At 33.4% G+C, this 26,133-nt stretch overlaps 1 protein-coding gene across 7 annotated transcripts in view; it reads right to left on the reverse strand.

The window, feature by feature from the left end:
* Positions 1-23,619, reverse strand: part of LOC126889414 (tropomyosin-2) — a 174,604-nt gene extending 150,985 nt beyond the window's left edge. For 2 of the 7 annotated variants that reach the window (XM_050657692.1, XM_050657694.1), the window contains exon 1: positions 357-490. The gene's annotated coding sequence lies outside the window, so the exon portion shown is untranslated. Of the gene's footprint in view, positions 1-356; positions 491-23,385 lie in introns of those variants that run through there. The other 5 variants (XM_050657698.1, XM_050657696.1, XM_050657695.1 and 2 more) reach the window with 5 other exon arrangements.
* Positions 23,620-26,133: the final 2,514 nt, after the last annotated feature.

Genomic DNA, 26,133 nt, shown 5'->3' on the forward strand with positions numbered 1-26,133 from the left:
GCGCATTTCATCAAACATAGAAGAGCATATAGCTGAAATGGAAGACCAACAGGTACCCCACGAAGAAGTAACCCAGGCAATTAAAAAACTTTGAAATAATGAGGCACCAGCCAGAGATGGTATACAAACAGAGAAGAAGCAATGCCAGATTAATGGAAAGAATTGGTTATTGTACCAATCCAAAAAAGTAAACAAAAAGCAATGTATTAACTACCGGAGAATAGCAATATTTCAATAATAAGCAATGTCTAAATCAACAAATTCCAAAACCAAACAGCACTTTCATATTATCACATACATAAAAATTTAAGTAGGCGTATAAATGGTTTAATATTTTTATATTAATGTTTACTTACAACTGTTATTTATATTGTTTCAAGATCGGTTTTACTATCAGAAAACAATTTTCTACTAACAGAGAAACGATACTTCACTGCACCGCTATCACCTAATATCTAAACATGATACAATACAAATGATGGAGTGGGTATTGATATATTTCAGAAGATAAAATGTAATAGATTATACCCAATCAAGTTTATACCTTTAGAAGGATATTAATCGATTGATAAGAAGCTGATGATGTAGGTATATTTCTGTGTATAAATTGTTTGTATACATGAAAATTTTTTTGTGATTCATAATATTCCATGAATACCTTTCTAATAGATTAAAGACAGTAAGATTAACTATTACCAAAAAAATTAACGCTTCGAATGTAGATTGATAAGGTGTAATAGAGCCTCTAGAAAACACGGAGTGACAATGGAAATGCGGCGAATAACCTAGAATAAATACTTTCCACACTTTTTCCATCAAATATTATTAGGAGAAAAATAAGGGGAGCACGGAAGGAGCCTCCACGCAAGTGATATTATAAGAACAAAATGTCACAGGCGCTCCCTGGAAACGCCCCTCGGGCGGCCAATCCTTCCACCACTGGATCCGAGGTTTCTACGAGAAACAACCTTCTCCGGAAACTTGTAGCGAGCAAGTGAGGTGCAAACCCCCAGGTCTTAAAGTCAACAGCTGAGGCCTTATGTTTCTCAACAGGGGAATATGCTTGTCCCGTCTGGGGTAGATCTAGACACGCCCAACAAGTCACCACGGCGTTAAATGAAACATGTAGAATAATTACCGGTTGTATGAAGCCTACCCTTCTACCATTACTGTACCGGGCAGCTGGATTTGCATCACCAGACGACCGTAGATGCGCCTCACAATATGTGGAGAAGTTCAGGCAAACTTTCGATGAAAGGCACCAAATTATACGGGTTTGACGAACCGCCAGGAATCAGCCGACTTAAATCAAGGAAAAGGTTTATGAGAAATGTCAGCGTCGAACGACCCGAACTGTTTCCGCTGCATCCAGAACGACCTAATGGAATGAACCTGGACTGGAGAACCTGGCGGACACTCAACCGAATACGCACAGGTGTTGCCCCTGTAAAACAGAACCTTATTAAATGGGGCATCAAGACAGATAACGACGCACTTTGTGAATGTGGGGAAATACAGAGCGTGGAGCATCTGAAAATATGCAGACTTTGCCCATCACAGTGCACCCTCGATGATTTATGGCTCGCAAATACAAAGGGTGTAGACGTAGCCCGATATTGGGCAGAAAAACTGTAGTCGGATCCAGACACGAAAAAGTAAGTAAGTAAGGAGAATAATGCCCTGAATACCTGGAATGAATAAATTCTTCTTCTTGTAGTGCTTATCCGTTTCGAATGTTGGCGACCATCATGGCAATCTGTACTTTGCACACTGCAACTATGAAAAGATTTGTGGTTGTCGTGTTGAACCATGTGCGTAGTTACCTGATTTTTATGGGTATTGATAAATCATGATATTTAAATAGCTTAGTCATTTTTTTAAATGTAGATTTTACTTTCTCTATCCTACAATTGATTTCTAGGAAATGGTCCCAATCTTCATATTTCGTGCCAAGATAGGTGTATGTTTTTACTGTTTCTATTTGTTGACAGTTCACACTGATTCGTCCAAATTGCTGCTACCTCTTAGAGATCCTCATACATTTTGTTTTCTTAATATTTAGTGAAAGTCCATATCTCCGACTTACTTCTGTAATCCTATTCATTAACTCCTGGAGGGCTTCAGAACTGTCAGCAAATACAACTGTATCGTCTGCGTATCTAATGTTGTTGATACATTCTCAGTTAATTCGAATTCCGGCTTCAACATCATCCAGTGCTTCTAGAAGAATTTCCTCACTTTGAACAGCAGTGGTGATAGTATACATCCCTGTAGGACCCCACGTTTGATTTTGATGTCGTCGGATTCTTCTGCCTCTGTGGGGATAGACGATGTTTAATTCCAGTAAAGGTTGCTAATAATTCTTATGTGTTTATTCCAATATTATTTAAAATCTCCATCAGCTTGTCGTGCTTTACTGTATCGAACGCTTTATGGTAATCAATGAAGCATGCATAAATTTCGCAATTTACGTTGAAACAGTACTTGTATTACTCTCTCGTACCCAATGTATTCCGAACACCAAACTGTGTATTGTACCCTCGGAGATCGCTGGGAAAATTTACACTCAAAATAACAAAATTCAGCTTGGCAACACTGTGTGAATGTTGATAGTAACATATTCCTTTTTTTGCCAACAAAAATGAGATTTTTCAACCAAATGATGTTTCAAATATGATGTGCAAAATAATTTTTAATTCTGTTCTGCTAATCAGCTTGATTTTTTTTGTCATTAAAGTAGAAAAAACATTAAATTTTACTCATTAAATCATTATCGTCCAGTTATCGTCCTAATTATTTTAACTGTACTAATATCCGTCGACTACTTCTGAATGATTAATGGGTTGTTAAAACATTTTATCTGCAGCGGCTTCTAGAATGTCTTAAAAATATCGAATTTCAGTGATAAAATGTGCATATCCCACCGATCTTCGCTTCGATCATACGGCTGCTTTTTTCCTGGTACAGTCTATAATATATCCTTTGATGTATAAGTGTGATAAAGCAATAAACGTCGACCTCAGCCATATTCTTGGTATTGATTGGCTTAAATTTATGTCACTAAATATTTTTGTTTGGTGTTGAGTACCATCGGTCTTAAATAGTTTTATGAGTTCAGCATTTGCATGATCAGGTTCAGGAGTTTTGCCATCTTTTAGTTGTAATATTGCTTTTTCCAATTCATCTGATACGATTGGGAAGTGGTCATAACATATTTATGTAGGATGGAGGTTGTTCGGATCTATTATCATCAAATAGTTCTTGTATGTATTTGTCCCATATGAAAATTTCTTGATTTTTATCAGCGATGATGTGCGAATCAATGTGACAATGAATCAATTATTACAATTATTATAATTACGAATAACAAAGAGAAAAGAAATAGATATAAAAAGAGACAAAAACTACACTTCTACTTAAACTGAAAGAGACTGATAACTACTCTTCTTAATGTCATCAGCAAAGAGTTTAGTACAAATGACCAATTCCTAATAATGAAAGCCAATCATTGAATATGGCATAACTCTTTTTGTGGAATGGATTTATCCAGTTCTTTGTGATTTATTGACAACAAAAATTAAAATCTGTCAAAGAGCAAACAAAGTTGGAAACTGGATAAATAGTGTGGTGGACACTATTGATCAGGGTTCAAATATGCCACAAACAAGATCATATTTAACCCTTAACCACTAATATTCAGTATGCTATACTGCGCCGAAAAGATATTTTGTTGTAAAACCTGTTTTATAAAAGATTCCTAGAACACCAACTGCGTACCTTCAAGGTACAGAACGACAACTGCTACGCACAATTAAACAGAGAAAAACGGCATACTTGGGCCACGTAATTAGAAACGAAAGATACCAATTTCTGCAAGCATTAATCGAAGGAAGAAGAGGAGTGGGCAGGAAGAAAATGTTATGACTCCGTAATGTCAAACAATGAACAGGGCTAAGAAACATCCATTAGTGGATTGCATAAGAAGAAGAAGAAGCACCTTCAAGTGGTGTGTAATTGTACCTGCACTCAACTGCTGCAGTTTTAGTATAGTTTAGTCTTTGAGTTAAGCTGGCATCAAGTTTTCTTGCGGTATCACGTACCACATTTCAGTGTTTACGTTTCTATAGTTAAATTCCAGTGTATTATTTCGCTATAATATCTAAAAAACAACAAGAAATCTATAATAATCGAAGAAGACAACAAATAATCCAACCCTGGTGAAGTTGAGTAAGATAAAATTAAAATAAATAAAATAAAATATAAATTCAAAAATAGATATTTACAATTATAATAATAATAATTCAATATAAAACATATAAATAAAAATAATAATTCAATAAATAATTCATTAAATTAAAAAAAAAGACTACCAACTCTCTTCTGAAAATAGAGGGACTGTCTTTATAACTTAGAAGGGAGTTGATAGTACCAAAAATATTTTAACAAATATATATTGTTTCTTTAAATTTGTTAAATGTAATTAATAGATTATGGCAAATTAATTAATAAATTGTAAAAATAGATTAAGTAGTTTAGTAAAAAATGTAAAAATCTAAAAAAATATCTGTAATCCCATCACGAAAAAACGACCTGGATTAGTCACTAGAGGCCAGGTCATATGTATAAACAATAAATAAAAATAAAATAAATGTATTATTTCGCTATTATTATGGCAGAAAGTTCATCCAGGTTTAGACCAGGGCGCATCTGTAAAAATATTAGTACATTTGGACGTTGAGAGGTGACTCAAATTTTTTTGCAGAAATTGCTTGAAAATGACTCAGATATTCATATTTGAGTTATCCTCCCTCTCAAAAAGGTCCGGAACATTGTTTAAATAATCAAAATGTCAAAACATGAAGGAAAAATTCGATTTTTTTCTTCGTTTTTTGATTATAACTTTAAAAGTATTCATTTCCGAGAAAAGTTATACTGACATAAAAGTTGCGTAATTAAATTTCCTACAATATAGAATTAGTTAAAAATTTAAAAAATAGTCAGCCTTTTTGCAAAATAGCAATAATTGCAAAAAAACCATACAAAAACAAGTATTCGCATTTTACGTTTTTCAACCATTTATGCTACACTTAGGACTTTCATATTTCACCCAGAAAAACTTTATGATACAGTTAAAGAATACTGTAAATTTCATTAAAATAGGTTCAATAGATTTTGGAAAATAAATTTTGCAATCCAGCTTTCGCAAAAATAATTCATTTTTTCAAAATGTTACAGGACTGAAAATAAAGCAGATAGCAAGTTGAAATTTTTTTGCGAATAGAAGTGTACTGTATCTTTCATTTGCAAGTTGCAATGTTAAAATCGATTAAATACCATGGTGTCAGGAATTTTTTTAAATAAACATTAAATTATTGGTGCTACGCGCAGGACAGCGGATAGTTTGCTCTGATTGGGCATTCCAATGACCTTTGATAATGATTGATACATTTTAATTTTTATAACATTTCGTTATAAATAAATAAATTTGTGTATTGCAAAATAAAAACAGATACTCTATTCTTTAAAATAACACTTTTTTAGCAAAAACTTTCTTTGTTCATATATTTTAACTTAGAGAATAAAAGTTTATTATTTTTAAACATTTTTATTGTTTAAACAATATTTCACAAAGAATAATAAAATTAGTTTGTTTTTTGTGAAATTAAAATATTAAAATACACAAAATATAGAGTAAGAAAATAATATATTAGATAAAGATTGGAAGAAATTTTGGTGGAAATCAACTTGTGTGAATCGAACACCGCTGTACTGCGCGTAGCACCAAAAATTAATGTTTATTTAAAAAATTTCCTGACGCCGTGGTAATTAATCGATTTTAATTTTGCAAATTGAAAATGAAAGGTACAGTACACTTCCATAAGCAAAAAAAATTCAACTTGCTATCTGCTTTATTTTCAGTCCTGCAACATTTTAAAATAATGAATTTTTTTTGCGAAAGCTAGATTGCAAAATTTATTTTGCAAAATCTATTAAACCGATCTTAATAAAATTTACAGTCTTGTTTAACTATATCATAAAGTTTTTATGAGTAAAACATGAAGGTCCTAAGTGTAGCATAAATGGTTAAAAAATGTAAAATGAGAATACTTGTTTTTGTATGTTTTTTTCGCTATTATTGCTATTTTGCAACAAAAGTGACTATTTTTTAAATTCTTAACCAATTTTATATTGTAGGAAATTTAATTACGCAACTTTTATGTCAGTACAACTTTTCTCAGAAATGAAGTTTTAAAGTTATAATCAAAAAGCCAATAAAAAAATCGAATTTTTCCTTCATATTTTGACATTTGGATTACTTAAACAATGTTCCGGACCATTTTGAGTGGGAGGATAACTCAAATATTATTATTTCTGCAAAAAAATTTGAGTCACCTCTCAACGTCCATCTCAAAACAGATGCGCCCTGGACTAGTTATACTTTCAACTGCTTTCAACGTTATTTTACTATTTTTTAGTTACAAATAATTAAGTTTTTTTGTAATTCAGTTTATAAAGGATTTTGTAAGAACCTCCACCATTTTTTTTAAATATGATGCATGCGTTCATAATTTTCTTAAAAAAAATAAAATTTATTTTATTTGGAGCAGTATTTAATTATACTTTATTCATAAACAGATTTGTTACCAGTAGCGACCATAGAATGGTACGAGGTAAAATAGAAATTAGCTTACAGAAGGAGAGGTATAAGATGATTAAAAAGAAGAACAAATCAAAACCATGGATGAAACCATCAGATGTAGATAGTTTTCAGCAATGTATTTCAGACATACTTAGCAGTCCTGAAGCAGAAACTAATATAAACGACTTAAATAATAAATTAACAAGTGCCTGACTGGAAAGTCAAAACAAATTCTGTCCTAGAACTCAAAAAGAAGAGAAGATCAACCAAAATACCAGGCAACTAATGCAGAACAGAAGAGAAATGAGAAGCGACACGGAAACTAAAGCTAACGAACTACAAAAATTAAATAAAGAAATATCCAAAGCTATTAGACAAGACACTCGAAAATACAACCAAGAACAAATCGAACATACCATTGAGAATAATAGAAGTATGAAAGTATTGAGAAGAAGACTAAGGACGGGGACAAGGCAGATAATAAAGATTAAAGTTAGAAATGGTCATCTTACAACCAACAGAGAGGAAACCCTTAAAATAGTTGAAGACTTCTACAAATTGCTGTACACAAGCCAACACAAAGTAAATAGCAAAGAAGATCAAGTACCAGAAATATTAACAAGGAAAAAGGGCATTGTTAACCAAGGATCAGAACTGCTACCGGAAATCACAATAGACGAAATAAAACTAGCCCTAAGAAAAGCTAAGAATAACAAATCTCCAGGCGAGGATTGTGTAGTTACTGGAAGGCACCTGTCTTCTTAAGAAAATAAAAACCTTTTTAACATGTGCCTTTTAGATAGTAATATACCCGACAAACGGCACAATGCTGAAGTAATTCTATTGTACAAAAAAGGAGATCCCCATGAATTAGAAAATTACAGACCTATAAGCCTTCTTAGTCACTTATACAAACTCCTTACAAAAATAGTAACGAATCGCCTTGAGAAAAAACTTGATTTCTACCAGCCAATGGAGCAAGCGGGATTTCGTACCGGATTTGGAACAAATGATCACCTACAGAGCATTAAAACGGTAATAGAAAAGACTATCGAATACAATCGACCACTCGTTTTGGCTTTTGTAGATTTCCATAAAGCCTTTGACACGGTAGAATTTGACAAAATTCTGGAAGCACTACAAGCATGCCGCATTGACTACCGATACACAAGGTTAATTTACAATACATACAAGAACGCAACTATGTCGGTGAAACTACATAAAAACACGGACCATATCTCAATCGGCAGAGGAGTCCGACAGGCGATACCTTATCGCCTAAACAAACTGTTTACCGCAGTACTAGAATATGCTTGTAAAAAACTTAACTGGGAAGAGCGAGGCCTGAATATTGACGGTAGAAGATTAACAAATTTGAAATTCGCAGACGACATAGTTTTATTCTCTGACAACCTTAAGGAGATATGTACAATGCTACATGAACTTCAGTTAGTGTGTGCCAGTGTAGGTTTTAAAATAAACATCTCCAAAACAAAATTCATGACAAACCTAGTACCTAGCGGAAATATTAATATTGGAGACAACGAAGTAGAGCTAGTGGAAAAATACATATACCTTGGACACGAAATAAAGATTACAAGACAACCAAACATGCGAACTACGAAGAAGAATAAACCTAGCATGGGCAGCCTATGGAAAACTCAAAGACATCTTTAAAAGCGATATACCAATTTCTTTAAAACGTAAAACATTTGACCAATGTGTGTTGCCTGTGATGACTTATGGTGCCGAAACTTTGACATTGACAGCTACAACTTCTAAAATGCTGCAAATAGCCCAGAGGAAAATGGAAAGGTCAATGCTGAATATATCGCTTCGTGACCGAGTTAGAAATGAAGACTTAAGACGAAGAACAGGAGTTGAAATGAAACTGGGCCGGACACGTCGCCCGAATCAGTGATGGGAGATGGACGAAGAGATTACTTCAGTGGAGGCCGAGATTAGACAAAAGAAGTAGATGAAGACCACCTACTCGTTGGACTGACGATCTCAAGAAAATGTCTAGAAATTGGATGCAAAGTGCTCAAAATAGAGCACAATGGACAAAAATGAGGGAGGCCTATGTCCAGCAGTGGACGCAAAGGGCTGGATGATGATGAGTATTTTATTCTACAGCAGTGTGAAGAATCATTCCGTAGTTGATGTAAAAAACAAATACAGTGATATAATACAAATTCATATTGAAAACAAAGAAGAATAGGCAACGGTATGACATACCCCACGTAATAGTCTACGTCCCGAAACATCCACGTCAGTAGTTAAGGGTTAATATAAATTTGACAAGTTATTGCAAGAATGTGGATTTATTTCCTTAAAACTTCTACCGTCTTCTACCATATCATCCAGACTTAAATCCTATAGGAACAGAAATATGCCAGAAATATAACAGAAAGTAACTGTAGATAACTATAAGAAAATGTGTGAAGTGAAGCGGATATAATATATCGATCGGATATAATATAATATACTATCTATAATCTATTATAATCTATTATATCGGCAAAATAAGTATTGAGCTATAGTATGGTATAACTAGACCCAAACCCAGACATCCAAAGTGAAAGTTATCCTCCAACACCAAATTGTTCTATATGGTCCAAACATAATGTTCAGAAAAAAGTCAAACCATTTTGAGCTTCGGGTTTGGGGGGGGGGGGAGAGGGGGGAGAAATCGGTAAATTCGTAGTTTTTTACGTTTTTCGTAAATATTTCCAAAACTATACGATTTAGCATAAACAACCTTCTATACAAAAATGTTCTACATTAAATTTGAAATAAAAAAGGTCCTATGCATAATCCTTGTAAAATGAACGGTTTCAAAGTTACTGAGGTAGTATAGTATAATTGGTCCAAAAAAGGCCTAACCCAGACATCCAAAATAAAGTTTTCCTCCTACACCAAATTGTTCTATATGGTCCACATATGGTTCAGTAAAAAGTTACACCATTTTGAGCGTCCGGTTTGGGGGGGGGGGGAGATGGGGGAGAAGTCGGTAAATTAGTCGTTTTTCTTTCCGTTTTTCGTCAATATTTCTAAAACTATACTTTAGCGTAAACAATGTTCTATAAAAAAATGTTCTACATAAAATTAAAAACAAAAAAGGTCCTATACATAATTGTTATAAAATCAACGGTTCCAGAGTTACGGAGGGTGAAAAGTGGAGGTTTTCGATACTTTTTATATTTTTTGGGCAATTTCCTACTAATTTTCTTTAACAGGATTATGTTTTATAAATAAAATTTGCTATTTTAGTGGCCGATGGTATGTTAGTGATAAGCCCTTGAAGAAACGTCAACCTCACCACCCAAAATCATCATCAATTGCCCAAAAAATATAAAAAATATCGAAAACCTCCACTTTTCACCCTCCATAACTCTGGAACCATTGATTTGATAACAATTATGTATAGGACCTTTTTTGTTTTAAATTTTATGTAGAACATTTTTGTTTAGAACATTGTTTACGCTAAAGTATAGTTTTAGAAATATTGACGAAAAACGTAAAAAAACGACTAATTTACCGACTTCTCCCCCATCTCCCCCCCAAACCGGACGCTCAAAATGGTGTAACTTTTTACTGAACCATATGTAGACCATATAGAACAGTTTGGTGTAGGAGGGAAACTTTTATTTTGGATGTCTGGGCTAGGTCTTTTTTTGGACCAATTATACTATACTACCTCCGTAACTTTGGAACCGTTGATTTTAGAAGGATTATGCATAGGACCTTTTTTATTTCAAATTTAATGTAGAAAATTTTTGTATAGAAGGTTGTTTATGCTAAATCGTATAGTTTTGGAAATATTTACGAAAAACATAAAAAATTACGAATTTACCGATTTCTCCCCCCTCTCCGCCCCAAACCCGACGCTCAAAATGGTGTGATTTTTCTCTGAACATTTTGTGGACCATATAGAACAATTTGGTGTTGGAGGATAACTTTCACTTTGGATGTCTGGATTATGCCATCTTTTGGATCAATTCTATCATACTACTAGGAGAATTCCTTAACATCTATGTAACAAAGTTGCTGGTTTTCATCAAGAGCACAGGATTTCTTGATTAAGGTAATGAAGCAAGAAGAAATGGTACCATGGTCCTTAGAACAAGTGCCAGGGAGAGAAAGTGATCTGATTTAATAAGGAGAAAATAAGTATATAGAGAGAAAATTCGAACAGTTCAATATTTAACAACTTACAAAATCAAAGAAAGTTATCAGACATTTTTAATATTTTTTTTAATTTCAGATTTTCTTAAAGCAATATTAGTTTCATTTTTAGCAACGTTTAGTTAAAAGTAATGAAACAATGGTAATCCTCTTGTTTTATAGTCGATTTGGATCGTAATATACATAGACAAATGAATAATCGTGATATAGACAAATGAATAATAACTTAGTCATTGCATGAGAGATATCATAGAGACACTAAGGCGGAAAAAATGTTGGCATACCGAGAAAATCAAGGTGTGACTATTTATATAACATAGGAGACAAAGAATAAAAAGATAATGAAATTAATTTCATATAACATGGCCACAGATAGGTACTACAAAAAGGAAATTCAAACAACACACAAAAGTCCACTACCAATCGAAATTAAGACTTAAAGTGTAAAATTTCCTTGCAACACTTTCTGAATGCCAAAGGCAAACTTTTTCAAATTGCAAACGATTAAAAACTATGGAACTCTTATTCTTCTGCTGATATTGGCCCCTAAGGCCAATATGACCCGATTAAACTTCTAAACATAAGAAAAACTGTACCACAATTGCCATATTATTCTGAAGTTGTAAATACTAAATAAGTAATAAGTCTATATCCACAGACGTAACAGTGGTGAATGTCTTATAAAAAATACGAGTACCACGCCGATCGGTACGATTTTTATCCCGCAAGGTTATTTTAGTTCCAAGGTTACAAATACCGTTTTTAACCGACAGACAATATAGTCTAGGGGAAAAGGGGGGTTTTGTGGCCGACTGGGGTCCATGAGATTTTACAACTGATTTTTATGATGTGTGTATTTTGACCAGCTGAATCAGAATCTTCAACATGATAATAAGAATTTTTGAGCAGGAATTTCTTATTAACAATTGAATTGTTTAAGTGCTTATAACTAACAAACTTTAGAACAAAGATATAGGTACCTACCCTTTTTTCGAATCCTGTTTTGTTTCTTTAAAGAAAAAACAAACTGAACCAACTTTGTAAAATTAAAATCGGTCCACTAGAACAGGGATCACTAAACCAAGTATGTTCCCTGAGGGTCCGTTTCGAAAACCTACTACCACTAGTAGATACTACTAACCAGGCAACCAGGACACCTCGTTTAGGGGTATGAAATAAACTCAAGGAAAAAGAAGATAATTTTAAAGCTATTGTACAGTTGAAATGTTCATCTGTTAACCGAGATCTTTACCGATTTTTAGTCAAATTTATTCTTGAAAAAGCGGCTCGGCACACATAAGTTGAGCCAAATATAGTACACAGTTTTATTACCAAAGATTTTAGTTTTGGATATTTTTTGTTACACACATATTTAACCCAAAATTTGTCCCACGCAAGTGTTTCTAGAACTTACATATACACCAGGGTGGGCTGAAAAAAACTTTTTTTTTATTTCGTGTTGCTATACCGCGGAAAAGTTGCTACTAGGATAGAGTTTTAAATTACAAAAAGAATTTTTCGAATTGGTTGATATTTTCAGGTCGCGCATTGGTCGTAAAGTTTGAAAAATTGGTTGTTTTTGAAATTTTTTTAAAAACACAAAAACATTTTATCCCGTTTTGCTATACCGCGTACATCTTTCCTTGAGGGGCCAGGATTAAAATAAAGCAAAGAAAAAAAGATATATTGACATATTCCGGTCGCGCATCGTCCATAAAATATTAAAAAATATCGTTTTTTGCTATTTCTTCTTTGAAAATACAACGCTTTTAATAATATAAAACCAACTTAACGGCCCTACTTTTCGTGTGCCAGGCACAAGACTTAAATAAATAAAAAAACAACGGAATTGCAATAAAAATGCAATAAAAATTTCAAAAACAACCAATTTTTTTAAATGTTACGACCAATGCGCGATCGGAAGATATCAACCAATTTGAAAAATTATTTTTGTAATTTAAAACTCTATCCTAGTAGCAACTTTTCCGCGGTATAGCAACACGAAATAAAATAAAAATTTTTTTCGGCCCACCCTAGTATACACTTCTTTTAAAACGGAATCTTCCTGGTACTCGTTCATTTCCATTTGAAGGGCAGCTTTGTTACTCTTAAAAACGTGTGCCGCTTCGCTGGCCCACCATGAGGCTTGACTGAAAAACTCTTGCTTTACTCTTGCACATTTTCAATTTTTTGGAAATCAGCAAATCGTTTTTTTTTTAATTCCAAATCAAGTTCATTAATAAAACATGAGATCAAGATAACATTAATATCTTTATTATTATCACAAACGGATTTAAGGAGAGGAAAATGCAAAAGTTCTGACTTTTGGCTCAGAACACGCATAGGTGGAATGCATGCATGAATGGGTGGAAATGCATAGTTTGTTGCATTTTAAAGTGCATAAAATTCATCCAAAATTGCATAAATATGTCAAATTAAGTGTATTAAGGGCCATATTTTGTTACTCGGGGTTTTTGGAGTCGCTGAAGACGAATACGCCATCAGAACCGACCACCGGAGCACCTGGTACCCAGGTTCACTGCTGAGGCACGTCATCTGAAGTTTCGAGTGATTTCGGTATTAAATTGATGCAAACAGACTACTCGGGGTTTTTGGGGTCGCTGAACAAGAATACACCATCAGAACCGACTTCCCGGTGCACCTGGTGCCTAAAAATCTTCTAAACTCCCGAAGATAACATGCCTTAGTAGTGACATTGGGAACCAGTTGGTCTGGGGGTGTGTTTTGATTGCGTATTCGTATTCAGCGACCCTAAAAACCGCCTAGAAGTCTATTTGCATGCATTTAAGGCCGAAAACCTTTGAAACTCCTGAAAATGACGTGCCTTAGCAGTGACACTGGGCACCTGGTGTTCCGGGGGTCGGTTCCGGTGGCGTATTCGTATTCAGTGACTCCAAAAGCCTCCAAGTAATCTGTTTGCATCAATTTAGTGCCGACGTACCAACAATCCTCGAGCCTCCTGATGACGTGCCTTAGCAGTGACCCTGGGCACCAGGTGCTTCGGAGGTTGGTTCTGATGGCATATTAGTGTTCAGCGACCCAGTGGCGTACTGGGCATGGTTCCGCGGGTTTTGTGGAACCAGGGCCCCGTAGGGGCCCGCTCTAATGCGTTTTTTGGTTCTTTTGTTTCTAATTTGATGGGGACATTTTGAATTACACAAGTACATACTTAACTAGGAAATGTAACTGTTTAATAAATTTTAATTCTTGTGTTGGTACTTATTAATAAAAACGAAGAATACCGATTCGTCAAAAAATTTGAACAAAAAAATTTATTAAGAAAGACAGGGAACGCTTTTGTAAGGTTCTTCAAATATGAGTGGCGTTTATAATGGCGTTCAGGGCAAAATTTCAAAAAGATATCAAAACGCTCCTTATTTTCACTGCGCTTCAAATAGTCTTAACTTAGTTTTAATTAAATGATTCAGTTAAAAATATTGATTCTGCAAAAAATTGGTATGATTTTATTGAAAAGATTTTTTTAAATACTTTCACAAAGTGGGATTATAGTATATGATATAGTATCCAACTGAAAAAGACAGCAAAACAATAACTTTAAAAATATTAATACCCACAAGATGGTCTCCTAGACACGATGCCTTACATGTGCTTCGATTTAATTTTATAAATATATTAAAAACACTGAAAAATTACTTTAACAGCTAAAATAAAAAATGAAATTGATCTAGCAAAATCGCTTAAAAATTGTTTGGAAAATTTTAAAACTATTTTTTTTAATAGTATTGGAAACTAAGATTTTGCAATCCATAGATGTTCTCTCCAAATTACTTCAAAAAAGTCTCTATATATAAAAAGTGAAGCTGCTAAATTATTTGAAAATGTTTTAAAAAATATGAAACAACTGAGGGAGCAGTTCCAATGTGTTTAAAGTGAACCGGAACAATTGGCTATTAGATGGGAATAAATCCAGTGTTTTCAGAAAAACGAAGTTCTCGATCAAATTTATTTTACAACGAAATAACAAATCATTACAATGTAGTAAGCAATGGAGAACATTTTAGAATAACGTTTGTTTGAAAACGCTAGACATTTTGATTTTGCAATTAGAAAACCGATCCAAGGGTATTTGTCATATTAATAAAACATTTAAAACTTTAGATAAAGATGTACTAATTAACAGTACAAACAATCAATTATTCGAAATTTCACAAAATTTTTAAACAACATTCAAAAATGACGTTACATAAGCAATATCTGCTCAAATTTTATCTTTTCAACAATGCTTCCGCGAACAACTAGCCAATATTAATTTTGTAAAAGATCTTTTAAAACTTATACTGATTGATAATTTCTGATCAAGCTGTAGTTTTTCCAAAAATTACAACAGCCTGTACATTGTTTCTTACAATTCCTGTAACAGTTGCAACAGCAGAGCGAACGTTTTCAAAATTAAAATTAATAAAAAATTATCTGAAAAGTACAATGGGTCAGGAACGGCTATCTAATTTAGCAATTATTTCAATGGAAAATAAGATTATGGAAAAAAATTTGAATGTATCTAGCCTTATAACATCTTTTGCTACATCAACAGCAGGAAAAAGTTTAAATAATTATAAATATGCTAATTTACGATTTTTGTTTTTTTTTCTCTCGATTTTTTGTTTGTTTATTTGTATACCTATATTTGTTTGTTTTCAAATTTCAAATTTATCCAAAAAATATGTTAGTATGAAAAACGACAGGATAAATATTAATTTATGTTTTAAATTAGCTTGAGTTTTTATAAATATTATACAGGGTGGTTCATCTTAATCGCCTCGGTGTCTGTACCGAAAACCACTTAATATTTAAAAAAAAAATTCTTCACAGAAATATACAGGGTCATTAATACTACAATCTAAAAATAATGTGAATTATACAGGGTGTTCCAAAAAAAGTGGTATATCAAAGTTATATTTTTCTTTATGGAATGCCCTATATCTGATAACATTATTGAATTGACCTTAAAAAATAAGCTATACTTTCATAAGGGTTCCCTATATCTAAATACAGGGAGTTTCGATTTATTTCGATTTTTATAAAAATGTAAGGTTTTAGAAAAAAATAAATATCTACGAATCTAAGAATCAGTAACAAATTCTTTCTTGGATCTTAATAATAGACTATTTAGCATACTTAAAGAGATGCTCATTGCAACAAAGTTTTTTACAGGGTGGTCAAAATATGAGATTGTTCTATTAACAAATTCAAGCTGTAATAACTTACTTATTTTAAATAGAACACCCTGTATCTTACTAGTCTATAGCGTAGAAAATTTACTTAGCTTTCAATTTGTATTAGGGTTTCCTATACCTATCTTTTTACAGGGTGGTCAAAATATTAGATTGTTCTATTAACAAATTCAAGCTATAATAACTTACTTATTTTAAATGGAACACCCTGTATCTTACTAGTCTATCGCGTAGAAAATTTATTTAGCTTTCAATTCTTATTAGGGTTTCCTATACCTATCTCCTTTCATTTTTTATATATTTAAAGATTTCCTAATTTGTAAGCTTTAAAAATTAGAATTAAGTACCTAATGTCGTGGTTATGTACACCGGCAATATACTTAGACAAGATACTGTCATTAGTAAAATTTTCATTGTTATCATGTAATGACACAGAATGTTGTATTATTTTAGTTGATTTTGGCCTACATGTGACATTGAATAATATGTTTATATTAAACTGCATACCCTATATTAGATGCCGTATTCTGGAAAATATTTAAATTTTATTTCATTCCGTATAAGTATTTTCCATATCTTAAACCAACGGTTATTAAGTAAATTTAAGAACACCACTTTTTGTTTGAATATTTGAATCGTAATTACAAACAATTAAGTGCAATGGCTACTATGACGAAAACGAGCCTATTGTACAAAAATATGTAAAAATGGGTATTTACAGAATAACATGGGAATTTATATTTACAGAATAACATTGTATTGAGAATGTTTACATGGAATTGAAGAGATTTTAAATATCTTCCATTATAAAGAATAGAATATCGAGTATGTTATTTAAAATAAGAACACTCTGTGTGATTAAATGATAAAAATGTGAATTTTATTAACGAAAGTATCTTGACTAAGATATTTAATTATATTGCCGGTGTTGGTGATGTGATGTACATAACAACGACATAGGTACTTAATTCTAATTTTTAAACCTTACAAATTAGGAAATCTTTAAATATTTAAAAAATGAAGGGATATAGGTATAGGAAACCCTAATAAGAATTGAAAGCTAAGTAAATTTTCTACGCTATAGACTAGTAAGATACAGGGTGTTCCATTTAAAATAAGTAAGTTATTACAGCTTGAATTTGTTAATAGAACAATCTAATATTTTGACCACCCTGTAAAAAGATAGATATAGGAAACCCTAATATAAATTGAAAGCTAAGTAAATTTTCTACGCGATAGACTAATAAGATACAGGGTGTTCCATTTAAAATAAGTAAGTTATAACAGCTTGAATTTGTTAATAGAACAATCTCATTTTTTGACCACCCTGTAAGAAATTTTGTTGCAGTAAGCATCTGTTTAAGTATACTAAATAGTCTATTATTAAGATACAAGAAAGAATTTGTTACTGATTCTTAGATTCGTAGATATTTATTTTTTTCTAAAACCTTACATTTTCATAAAAATCGAAATAAATCAAAACACCCTGTATTTAGGTATAGGGAACCCTTATGAAAGTATAGCTTATTTTTTAAGGTCAATTCAGTAATGTCATCAGATATAGGGCATTCCATAAGAAAAAATATAACTTTTATATACCACTCTTTTTTGGAGCACCCTGTATAATTCACATTATTTTTAGATTGTAGTATTAAAGGCCGTGCATATTTCTGTGAAGAAATTTTTTGTAAATATCAAGTGGTTTTCCGTACAGAGACCGAGGCGAATAAGATGAACCACCCTGTATATATGGTGATTTATACGATATTGATTAAGAACTACAATGTGTGTTTTTATTGGGCAGGCCCACATTCCAACTGGAACCAGGGCCCGCTGATATATCAGTACGCCACTGCAGCGACCCCAAAAAACCCTGGGTAACAAAGGCTGGCCCTTAATATGCTTATTTTGAGATGTTTACGAATTTTATGCGTTTTGGATGCATTTTATGCACTTTAAAATGCAATTATGCATTTCCACCCATTTTTCTGTAGTAGACTTATTTCCTGATATCATTCTGAACCTGAACACAATGCAAAAGTTGCAAGTTTCTAGGTGATGTATTTAAATATCGATTTATTCCGATGTCTTTAGTGCTAAATGCCCTGGTCTTAATTTGCCCTAGGCCCTAGACTAATATAAACAAGAATTTGAAAAAAAAACCAACGGAAATTATTTTCTTAATGAAATCAATTTCACATATTATATATGCAGAACTCGAGAGTTTCCGTAAGGATGATTTATCATCTGAATAATAATTGATTTTCTTTCATAAATATATGGTATTAAAGAGTTTAATGTTGGATATTAGTATAATTTTATAATAAATTCTTCTAAATTATTTGCCTTCTAGCTGGTAAGCCGGGTAAAATCCGCAGGAACAGATAAGTAATAATCGTTGCATGTTTCTCACCAGGCAAAAAATGATTAGAGTAAGCTATTTTCTTTTCTTATATTTTGGTCTTAATCATAAGCGTAAATGGTCAAAGTCTCTGGAGGGAGATTGGTAGGACCCTCTCCAAAGGAGAAGTCCATTAATTATGTGTCATCGGTGGTATAAAACAAAATGCTAATTTGAAGGCTAATATACCTACATAGACAGTTTATTACAATTCATTATTACTGTCAAATCCTACGTCAGCTACAAAACTATGAGACTAAAAATTCTCAAACGGTTTCTCTACCTCTTTATTTCCAAAAATAAGAGTCCTTCAAGAATGAATTCGGGCTCCTTTTTTGTATATTAAACACAATAGCGATCTAAAAAAATCAAATATCCTACTCAAACAATTCTCTTAAAAATCGCCTGCACCTGATGAAGGAGAAGCGTGTGCTAACTCGACAGTGTACTAATTGGGAGTAATATTTACGAGGAATCTAAATTAGAACACTAACCCAAAGGCAACTTAGAAAGGCTAAGGAACAGAGACCCAAAGAGAAAAAACTTCCCCATCTATCCATTCTACTATTTTTACAAACTCAGTTTGAGTTTCATTATTGGACAACGATACCTCCTCTTTCCCTGAGGTGTTACCACAGGGTAACATATGGGGGCGATGATCGTGGTACAGGTAAGATATGCCAAAAGAAAACAATGAAAGAACGTAAGTTTTGAGACTTACTTGGACGGAATAGCTCGTTAACAGAAGTAATCGAGCCATTTTGTTGTGGGTCTGGCATGGAATCTGTGGTCTAGAATAGTCTGGCAAAATGTTAAATTAAAATGATTTTACATTTAATGTGTTGCCTTCCTATCCCAAGCCAATATACTCTTTAAATGATAATATAATCAAAACCTTAAAAAATTAATGGATGAGGGATGATGAGGGAAGTTGATTTGTTTCTTAAGATAAATTTCCATGGTTCTAAGTTTGACCGAAATATTAGAGGACTAGAAAATTTTGGGAAGAGTAAGCTATAATTTATAAACAAATTTTGGTTACGATTTATTTGTTGAATATTCGGGCAAACTAAAATTTCACCTGAATAACGATGGAGGTTAAACGTTGAAGAAAAGGCATATATTACAATTAGAAAACGCCAATGGCGATGAATTGGTTATAGATCATAAAAACCATCAACAACTAAGTATTCTTAAACATTGCTTGCATTACAGGGTTCATGGAAAAAGAAGATAAGGAAGACTAAGAACGAATACAAAAGGAATCAAAACAAACTATGGATTTGAATAAAATGATAAAAAATAGAAGAGAATAGAAAAAGCTGGCAAACAAGGTTGGAAGGGACACCAAAATTTTTCGTAAATGAAACACCTTTGCTCCACTGGTACCTGTTACGGTATATGATCATGAAAATGATTTATTATGTAAATAATAATCTAGATTATTCACAACAAAAATTGCCAAACTCAAATAGAGCTTCGCAGGTCGCACTGTTAGACAATAATATCAACGTTGGAAGGCCACAATACGAAATTGGAGACCTTACAAAGGTAGAAGAGGAAGACCACGATAAGATGGGTAGATGAAATAAAAACAAGAGCTGGAACAAATTAGAAGTAGGTTTCTCAGGATAGAGATATATGGAGCAAGTTGGTAGAGACCTATGTCCAAAAATTTATGATAGAAGGCTAAGAAAAAGAATCTAAATTATTTAACTATCATTAGTGAGTATTTTCACATGGAATTTACAAAGCTTTAATTTGACTAATTTACTAGTCACTTTTGTTACCAAAATATGTATTGTAATACTTGGCAACGATTCCAAAACATACTTCTTAAAAATAGGTGGACGTATACTTAACAATCGTTACGTAATGAGACAATGGTTTAAATACAAAAATAAGAACAAAAATGTCTTTATAAAAGCACCTCAGACATTTGAAGTATCAGTATCATGTTGGTAACTGAGAAACATCGGTTTAAAGAAAAATATATTTAACTATTAGATACTGGAAGCCTACTGGAAAAATATAAGAGAAAATAATGAAAATATAACTGTATACTATTGTATACTGTATTATATACAACTGTATACTATACTCGATATTAGTTGAAGAAGCAGATATTCCTCTTGATGGTAGGAAGATTGAAAACGTAGAAGAACATGACATGTGTACTTGCAGACATTAAAACCAAACTGCAGAAATAGCCAGAGGAATAAGAATGGCTAGGATAGCAGTTTGGTAAATTTAAAAGCTTTATTATAAAAGATCCAAAATTCCCAGTTAATTTAAAACGAAAGGTTCTTGACACATTTATCCTTCCTGTCATGGTTTATGGAATGGAGACTGTGACACACTAACAAATCTCTCAATAGGCTTAGAACAATTCAAAGAGATATTGAGAGGTTTATGATAAATGTAAGCTTAAGAGATCATATGAAAAACGAAGATCTAAGAAGAAGAACCAAAGTAAAAGATGTTATTGAAGCTATCGCAAAATCTAAATGGAAATGGGCAGGACATGTGGTAAGACAAAGTAAAGAGAAGTGGACAAAAAGCACATAAACGAGGCATACAAAGACCACAAAAAAGATGGATTGACGACATTAAAGAAAAGGCAGTGAGAAACTGTACTATATTATAACTGTAACTAAACATATTTAAACATTTTTCAAAAAGAAAATTGAAAAAGAAGAACTCGTGGGTTGCACATCATCTTATTTCTTCAATAAGTATCTATATTTTGAGGTTATGTATGATATTAAAGATCAAATTTTGAAGTAAGTAGAGTAAGTACTTATTTCTTGTCTGCTTAGCGTATGACACATAACACATTTGAAATAAATTAAATATTTCAAAAAATAATTTCGAATAATTTGAAATCATTAAAGAACATTTTAGAATACTGATAATATTAGTATAAGAGCTAGAGCCGAAAATCATAGTCATAAGTAATATGGAGTTTGGCATGTGAAATTTGTCTATTGTATATTGATAATTATGACCCCTTTCCGGCTGACACCTCAGTGGACACAGGAAGTAGCAATAAGGGATGAAAGGGGAAAGTTAGTGTAGTCTTTAAAGGTTTTCACCTCCTATTTTGTTAAACCTTCAGAGATTTGCATGAAAATTGGTGACTAGTTAGAGCATACCCCAAGAAATAAAAATGATTTGGTGCCAACTTGCACTTTTACCCTGGGGGTGGATACCACTCCTTCTCGGAGGTGAAAACTATTTTATTAAAAATAACCCCACAAAATGGTAGAGGGACAAATTATAAGTAAAATTTGTTATATCATGTTATTAAAATAAATCAATACTTTTTGAGTTATTAAAGATCAAAGATTTGTCGGTTTAAGATTACATGCGTGAAGTTACGGATGATAAAAAGAACATATTAATTAATTGCATGTTACTAAAATATTATTTTTATATTATTTCGATATTATAAATTTAGCAAAAGTGTATTCGAATATGTCAAATGTACCCATTATTGCACACCCCCAGTTTCTGGACATATTCAGTTTATATTGATAGAAAGAATTCAATTAAATATCGAAATAATATAAAAATAATATTTTACTAACATACAAGTAATTAACATATTCTTTGTATCATCCGTAATTTCACGCATATGCTCTTAAATAGACAAATCTTTGATCTTTAATAACTCAAAAAGTATTGATTTATTTTAATAACATGATATAACAAATTATACTTAAAATTTGTCCCTCTATCGATTTGTGGGGTTATTTTTAATAAAATTGTTTTCACCCGCGGGAAGGGGTGGTATTCACCACCAGGGTAAAAGTGCAAATTGGCACCAAATTAGTTTTATTTCTTGAGGTATGCTCTAACTAGTCACCAATTTTCATGCAAATCGATGAAGGTTTAACAAAATAGGAGGTGAAAACCTTTAATGACTCCACTAACTTTCCCATTTCATCCCTTATTGCTACTTCCTGTATCCACTGAGGTGTCAGCCTGATAGGGGTAATAAATTGTCAATATGCAATGGACACATTTCACAGGAAAAAGTCCATATTACTTATGACGATGATTTTCATCTCTAGCTCTCCGTCTATATGGGTTAAAATAGCTAATTAATTAGGTTTATTAGACAGAACGATTTTGATGGCGTGCACATTAGTTTTTCTTAATATCGACAAACGTTACAATGAAGGATGAAGAAACATTGTATAAAAAAATTAAAATTTTGTAACAAGTTTGTGTCTTATTTTAAGTCAAAGAAAGATCTACAAGGACTCAATCATTTTTAAAAGTAGATATACATTTAGACTAGGTATTCTCTAGCTAGATGAATACTTATGATGAATACTAATATTTTCCTAGTTTATTTTTGTGTTTTCTAGAATGTTAAGAATCACGTTTAGCATTTTTTAAGAAAAATATGTAAGGTACAAATAAATCTAACGAATAAGTTAATTAAAAATATATTTAATATTCTAAATTGTAAGGGTCTGACGGTCTCAAATGCTAAAAATAAAAACATCCTTGACATTATTCTGCTTCAGATTTAAGAACAGATGAGCTAAATGCTTATGGGGATTATTTATTATACTTCATAAAAGAAGGATTTTTACTGAAAATGCCCATGTTAAATTCCAACCAATTGATATTCTTAAGCATACGTTAACAACAAACGTTAATCACATTATAACATTGGTGGGTTAAAACAAAAAAATTGTATTCTGCTCCAGATTTATGAAAAGATGAGCTAAATGCTCATATGAATTGTTTATACTTAATAAGAACAATTGTTGTTGAAAATGCCGACGTTATGTTGCAACTAATTGATACTTGAAGCATGCGTTAACAACAAACGTTGATCACATACAATATTGGTTGGTTAGAACAAGATAAGTGTAATTTCACAAAGTTAAGTCGAATAATAACGAGGAAAACTGAGTAAAACTTACCGAAAGAACTCAAAGAAAGTACGAGTTACCCGTTGACACTACACACGGTCTCGGAGCGACTAAAGTTGAACGTTACGACTTACGAACCACGGAGGTGCTATCAGTTTACGTTTGGCCTGTTGCCTCCATGCCTCCTTACCGGGCGCTCGCCGTCTCGGTGCGTCCCCACCACCTCCAAGAATAGACCGACGACGACGACGTCCGTGGCGGAGAAGACGCTGCCCACCCTTTCGGGATGCTAAATGCGGATCGTGGGGAAATTATGTGCTCCGAGGAGGAGTTCTCAAAATGTTCGGTTTTTAGATCATAATTTTAGTTAAAATAGCATGTGTGCTATTTAAAAATTATACTGGCAGTTTAGTTTATATCGTTTTATAATTTTTTTTCCAGTTTAAAAAATGGTTTTTTTTTGATAATTGCTTCTTCGTTACTATTAAATTTTTAAATATTGAAACAACCTAAAATATTGCTTTACTTTTTTTTACTATTTTCTTACTAATTCTTTACTATTTTTATTCAGTAACTATTTTAAGGGAACCTTCTTCTTCTTTGATCACCGTACCCAAATTTAAGGTGTGGGTAGCTAAGGTAGCTTTCATGAAAATTTGCCGATATTGTTCTCGATCTTGCGTGGTATGTAACAATAATAATTAATCTGCTGATAAGCCAGTCCATTGACGAAGATTTCGGAGCCATGAATATTCCTTTTAACCAATTCCCATTTTTCTCGATCTTTCCGTTGAGTCCTCCTCTATCTTTTCTCCTTCGTAAGGATGTAGTGGCGTCATGTAAGTCGTTTGACTATTTCTTCCAGTACTCTCTCTTTCCTGCGCGTGCTGTTTTGCTTCGGAGAATGAGTAACCAGTCATGTCCTTTATTTGGTCCAACCATCGTAATGGAGATCTTCCTCTGGATCTTCTGCCCTCTACGTTGCCTTTAACTATCATTCGTTCCATGCCTTCTCTTCTTCTAGTTATGTGTCCAAAATATCGTAGTATATTTTGGTTGGTGGTGAGTCTAGTTTTTATGTTAAGTTCGGTTAATATTGAATTATTTGTGCGATGTGCGGTCCATGGTATGCGCAACATTCTCCGGTAGACCCACATTTCAAATTCCATTATACGTTTTGAATCTGCTTTTTTGATGGTCCAAGTTTCTGAACCGTAGGTGGCGATAGGAAGTATCAGCGCTTGAACAAGGCGTAATTTTGTGTTCTTTGTAATGTCAGTATTCTTCCATATTTTTGTGAGTTTGGCTGTTGCCGATCTGGCCATTATGATGCGTCTACGGATCTCGTCTTCGCATCCTCCACTGTTGGTAATAACGGATCCTAAGTACTGACTTGTCTGACCTCAACGCTGAATAAACTAATGCCAAATATAGGGGGGCCCGGATCCCAGAAGAGGCTAATGATATTACAATCAATATTATCCATAATATTATACGGGGCCCCAATGTGGCATGAGGTCCTCCGGATGAAAAAGTATAAAGACATGCTTCTGAGGGCTCAAAGGAAACCCCTGATCAGGGTGTGCAGCGCGTACAGGACTGTATCAACCATTGCCTTACAGGTAGTGGCTGGTTCTCTGCCGGTGCACATCCTGGCCAGGGAGAGAGTCCAAATGTACAGAAGGGGCAACGGGGCGATAGGTTTAGGGCCACTGGAGAGAGCTAGAAGTTTAGAGACGTGGCAGAGGGAATGGGCAGCCGAAGTCGGAAGGGCCGCCTGGACGAGATCCCTGATCCCGGATGTATTGAGGTGGTACGGATGTTGGCATCGGCGCGGCAACTACTACTTTACACAGTTTCTGACGGGGCATGGATCGTTTCGACAATATACCCACCGTATTGGGAAAATTAGGGACGATCTATGTCCCGAGTGTGGTGTGGTGGATGACGCGCAGCATGTCGTGTTCGTATGCCCTGCCTATCGCGCGGGGCGTATCGAGCTGCAGCTGGGCCTGGGATCTCCACTAGGCGAGCCTCATGAGCTGATCGATAGAGCTATCGACAGCAAACGAGACTTTGAGCTGATCATTGCCTTCGTCACAAAGACAATAAAGCACAAAGAAGAAAAAGAGAGGCGGCTGCAAGCGGGATGACCGCTTTATATTTATTTTCTTAAAATGTGTTTGTGTTGTGATCGGGCAGCCAGCGGGGGGCGGACCCTTTACATCCAAACCACGCTGACTGCCCATTTTTATTTTTATTTTTTTATTTACTTATTTTACTTTTTCATATTTTTAGTTATTTATTTTATCGTATTTTATTTATTTACCTCTTTAATTTAATTTACATAAGTTAATATTTCTTTCGAACAATTTTTTATTTTCGGTTTTTCCTGTCTATGTGTTCTATCTTTTCTTTCTTCACTGTCCTTTCTTTTTTTTCCTTTTTTGTTATGTCTTTTCTCTTTCTTTTCTCTTCTCTCATTGTATCTCTGCTCTTTTCTTCTCTTTTTCACTCTCGTTTCATCCTTTGTGTTATGTCTTGTATCGTTTTCTGAGACAGTCAGTGTGGAAGGAACTTTTACATCCGACCTACACAGACTGTCCCATTTTAATTTCCGAATTGAATAGGTGGATGAGTAAGCTTACATAGATGAAAGTATGAATGATTGGAGTTGAATGAGAGAAAGTATGAAGGAGCGGACGAGAAAGAGTGCATAGATGAAAGTATGAACGACTGGAGTTGCTCGTAACTGCCAACTGACATCTTCTGGCTGTTTTCATCCGGGATTGGGAGCCT

This window comes from Diabrotica virgifera, chromosome 8, assembly GCF_917563875.1.
Source record: "Diabrotica virgifera virgifera chromosome 8, PGI_DIABVI_V3a".
In the NCBI taxonomy this organism is placed as follows: domain Eukaryota; kingdom Metazoa; phylum Arthropoda; class Insecta; order Coleoptera; family Chrysomelidae; genus Diabrotica; species Diabrotica virgifera.